General features: G+C 47.2%; 2 non-coding genes across 2 annotated transcripts; both read right to left on the bottom strand.

Moving 5' to 3' along the window:
- Positions 1-1,160: 1,160 nt before the first annotated feature.
- Positions 1,161-1,232, bottom strand: TRNAG-UCC (transfer RNA glycine (anticodon UCC)). Its single transcript has one exon. It is a non-coding gene; the product is annotated as a tRNA-Gly (tRNA).
- Positions 1,233-3,661: 2,429 nt separating this feature from the next.
- TRNAG-UCC (transfer RNA glycine (anticodon UCC)) lies at positions 3,662-3,733 on the bottom strand. Its single transcript has one exon. It is a non-coding gene; the product is annotated as a tRNA-Gly (tRNA).
- Between the last annotated feature and the right edge of the window lie 459 nt (positions 3,734-4,192).

The raw sequence follows: 4,192 nt of genomic DNA, 5'->3' as shown, positions 1-4,192 counted from the left end.
GGGGTGAGTGTTCCTGCCTGTCCCGTAGGAGACTGGGGGCTGATTCCTCAATGGGAAAGCCAAGCTTTTGATGCAAACGGCTAACTCAGATCTTCTTGCTGATCAGCCCCGAGCCAGGTCTCCCTGCTGCAAATTATTCCAGCGTCTGGGAAGGAAACCACAGCAGCCCACAACTCCAGCTCTGGCAGCTCTTTGCTGTCACTGGGACATGATGTAAAAAGATTATCACCGTTCTCTCTGTTATTACATGAAACCACTTAAATCCTACTTTTTTTTTTACTTAATAAAGTCACTTTTGTTTATTAATAAACCCAGAGTAAATGATTAATACCTGGGGTGGCAAACAGCAGTGCATATCAGTGTTATAGAGGGCGGACAATTTATGAATGTACCCTGTATAAGCTTTATACAGAGTAAAACGGATTTATTTGGGCTTTGGATGCCATTGGGAGCTGGGTGTCTGGGTGCTGGAGACAGGTGACCTGCTGAGCTGTTTTCAGTTAAGTCTGCAGCTTTGGGGCGTGGTTCAGACCCTGGGTCTGTGTAGCAGCAGACTAGCATGTCTGGCTCAACAAGGCAGGGTTCTGGAAGTCCCAAGATGGCAGGGAAAATGGGCTCAGAGGTAATTTCAGCACGTCAGGTGACAGTCCCAAGGGGGTCTCTGTGACCGAACCCATCACACCAGTCTTATTAATCTCTCCTCATAAGGAAGCTGTTCCATATCCCTAATCAGTTTTGTTGTCCTTTTCTGAACCCTTTCCTATATATATATATATATATATATATATATATATATATATATATGAGATGGGGCGACCACATCTGCACACAGTATTCAAGATGTGGGCGTACCCTGGATTTAGATAGAGGCAATATGATATCATTACTGGACCACAAAACATCTGTAGCAGCAAAAACTGTCACAAAACTTTATATGTGCACTTTCTCCCCTGAGCATGGTGCAAACAAGACAAGGCGCTACAGAAACCTGTTCCCCGGGTTTCTGGCTTTCTCCAGTGACACATAGTTGCTTCCTACAGCTCACTACATCGTCCCATCCTCTGCTGTGTGTTTAATGACCTGCTGGGATTTGGGAATGTGCTTATTGCCCAATGTGACTGACATTAAACCCATTTTGGACAAGGCAAAAAACACACCCTTGCATTGGCCGGGAATCGAACCCGGGTCAACTGCTTGGAAGGCAGCTATGCTCACCACTATACCACCAATGCATCTGGAAAAAGCAGTTCTCCCAGGTGCCACATGTACTAGCAAAATGATTCATTCCTGCACAGCTAATGAGCAGGATGGGTGGACAGGCAGCAACCTGTCAGGTCCCCACAATGATTGAAAGATGGGGAGAGGTGTGCTACATCCCAGGGTGAGGTGTTGTAAGAGTAGGATTTTAGGTTGGTATTTTGTATAATTTAAAATAAAGGATACAAAATAATCAAAATAATAATGGAGCGTGTATTAAATCTATTGGTGTATAATGTAATCATATCCCGCTGGCCACCCTTTTTGAATAGCAGAAAGGAATGGCCTAATGGGCCATTTGGTAATGATGCGTCAGCTGGAATCTGTGTCTGGACTGATTTCAAGGCAGTAACAGACCTTTTAAGGTCAACACTTTGTTGTAGGTTTAGCATTTTAAAATAAGTAAAAGAATACAAGAATTGTTTTTCCTTTGCATTGCAATTTGATGTTCCTGTTCAAAATGTTCTGTGTAAATCAATCCTGTTTTGTGTGTGAATGAGGAATGGGTGTTAAGAGATAAGTGTGAAGTCCATCGCTGAGCCAGAAGTTCTAGGGAGGAACCGGTGACAGACAGCTGATAAGTAGGATGGGTGGACAGGCAGCAACCTGTCAGCTCTGAGCACAGACTGGTTCCCACAGTGACACGTTCACCAACCCCACCTCTCCCCTCAGAGAAGGGAAACAAAGATAAATGACCAGAATGACAAACCTTAGCTCCTTTTAAAGTAAATGTTCGTGTTCGTTCCCGCTACCTACAGAGAGGTTCGTTGCTGATTCCAGTCCTGGGGCTCTGCAGGGATACGGGACGATTCAGGCTGTCACTGAGCTGAAGAAGAAAGACGGTTTTAACAGGGACGGCTGCCTGGTCTTAAGGGTGTTTGTCACCTTCTCTGGGTGTTTGGTACATGGAGGCAGTCCCCGCTCCTGGATCTGTCCTGTGCAAAATAGCAAAACATTTCTCTGAAAGGAGGGAAAGGAAATGGCCACACGAGGGCACCAGGACATACAGGATTCCTCTACGCACAGGGACGCTGACAAGTGAGTGATCTCCCCTCCCTTGTATATTGTGGGTCTTTGTCCCACCTCTTTTGTACCCCATGGGAGGGGTGAGGAGTAAGGTTTTGCTATGGTCAGGAACAGGCATTTCTTTGCCCTTTTAGTGTTTTATACCTTCCCCCGCCCCAATTCCCCTCTGCACCGCCCAGCTGGTTGCTTGACCTTGCCTTGAGATAGGGGTTGAGGCAATTTTAAAGTGTGCACTCCAGTAACACCATGACTACTCTTCTCTGTTCCCGTTGTCCGAACAAACCCATCTGGCTAGGGAGAAGCAACATACAAGGTGTCTTTGTTCACACGTGTTCGGATAAGAGATAAGAGTATCAAAAGGTGAAACCCCAAATTCTCTCTCAGGCTGACAAACGAACTTGGATACTAACGGTGGAAATTTCCGAAATACAGACTGTGAACAGCAAACCCGGTCTCTGTGCCCCCCAGGCGGGTCTTTTCAGTTTTGTTCATTGCATTTCGTCTTGTACGTGCCACAGAGAAGGTTTTTTAAAAGCCAAACCTTCCCGCCCTGGCCTTCCCTGTCCTGGCCAAAACCTTCCGAGCAGCACTGACTTTGGGAAGTGTTAACTGAGATTAAACAGCTCAGATGAGGTGGCCGAGTGGCTAAAGTGATGGACTGCTAATCCGCAGAGATTTGAATCCCATCCTCATTGGATGGTTACAGTCTCTACCCCTCCTTCCCATAGAACTCTCTTCAGCTTGGTACCCAGCCCTTCCCCCAATGAGCCTTCCTACCCACAAAACCCTTCAGAAAACAAGAAACCTCAGGCCTGGATCCGTGTTCCTCTGCTTTGCACACTCCCAACACAAACCAACCTTCTCAGGCAGGGGCAGAGCCAGGGCTGGGATGGTTGAATTTGCCCTGCCAGGCTCCAGCTTGACACCTGGGCCAGCCCTGCCTTCTACAGCCAGGGGGTGTAGTGCCCAGCCAAGCACTGGTGAAACAAGAGGTGAAAGGCCCGATTCAGCCGCAGACAAGTAACATTTGCAGCTGCCTCTGAGGGACGTGCCTGTGTCCACACTGGTGCTGAACTTTGGTTTGTGGTATTATTACAGGAACATAAAAGAATCTGTAGCAGCAAAAACTGTCACAAAACTTTACACGTGCACTTTCTCCCCTGAGCATGGTGCAAACAAGACAATGAGCTACAGATGCCTGTTGCCCTGGTTTCTGACTTTCTCCAGTAAGACAAGGATGCGTCCTACAGCTCATTGCATAGTCCTGTCCCCTGCAGTGTGTTTAGTGACCTGCTGGGATTTGGGTCATTGAGAATGTGATTATCACACAATGTGAGTGACATTAAACCCATTTTGGACAAGGCAAAAAACACATCCTTGCATTGGCCGGGAATCGAACCCGGGTCAACTGCTTGGAAGGCAGCTATGCTCACCACTATACCTCCAATGCAGCTGGCAAAAAAATATTTCTCCTGGGTGTCACATGTACTAGGAAAATGACTCACTTCTGTAAATGTAATGAGCAGGATGGGTGGACAGGCAGCAACCTGTCAGTTCTGAGCAGACAGGTTCCCAGAGTGAATGAAAGATAGGGAGGGGGCACCACCCCCATCCCTCCCCTCGGAGAAGGGAAATGGTAGTGGAGATAAATTACCATAATGGCCATTCTGACCTGAGAAGGAAGGAGACAGCTCCTTTGAAAGCAAACGTTTGTGTTCGTTCCTGCTACCTACAGAGGGGTTCGTTGCTGATTCCAGTCCTGGGGCTCTGCCGGGATACAGGACAATTCAGGCTGTCACTGAGCTGAAGAAGGGAGATGATTTTTAACAGGGACAGCCACCTCGTCTCCATGACACGTGTTAATCTGTCACCTTCTAGTAGGGTGACCAGACAGCAAGTGTGAAAAATC

This window comes from Emys orbicularis, chromosome 15 (genome assembly GCF_028017835.1).
Source record: "Emys orbicularis isolate rEmyOrb1 chromosome 15, rEmyOrb1.hap1, whole genome shotgun sequence".
NCBI classification, from domain to species: domain Eukaryota; kingdom Metazoa; phylum Chordata; order Testudines; family Emydidae; genus Emys; species Emys orbicularis.
The sequence above is the reverse complement of the archived record's forward strand: the minus strand, read 5'-3'. Positions and strand labels throughout refer to the sequence as shown.